Source organism: Nestor notabilis, unplaced genomic scaffold, assembly GCF_000696875.1.
Source record: "Nestor notabilis isolate BGI_N333 unplaced genomic scaffold, ASM69687v1 scaffold18713, whole genome shotgun sequence".
Taxonomy (NCBI): Eukaryota; Metazoa; Chordata; class Aves; order Psittaciformes; family Psittacidae; genus Nestor; species Nestor notabilis.
Genome location: NW_009923525.1, coordinates 8,892 through 9,124, shown reverse-complemented (window position 1 = coordinate 9,124; position 233 = coordinate 8,892). Strand labels below are relative to the sequence as shown.

The 233-nt window shown below is 39.1% G+C and overlaps 1 protein-coding gene across 1 annotated transcript in view; it reads left to right on the top strand.

Annotated features, from left to right (window-relative positions):
- Positions 1–233, top strand: part of STX6 (syntaxin 6) — a 9,988-nt gene that overhangs the window by 7,249 nt on the left and 2,506 nt on the right. The gene's annotated exons all lie outside the window — the stretch shown is intronic.

The following is a 233-nucleotide window of genomic DNA, read 5'->3' as shown; positions in this document are numbered from 1 at the left end:
TTTAACAAGTGACTTAGAACTCCAATTGAAGGAAGCTGTCCTTTTAAATGTATTAAGCTTTAAAGTCCTTCTGGCTGGAGACAATTGGATTAGTATTTGATTGTGGATGTGCTCATTTCTCTTCAAATAGGTGCTTGTCACTGACAAAGCACAGCTTCAGGAAGGCTTTCAGATTCATTAGTCTTTGTATGGAGGAAGTAGAGGGGTAACTTCCATGCAGAGCTTAGAAAGCA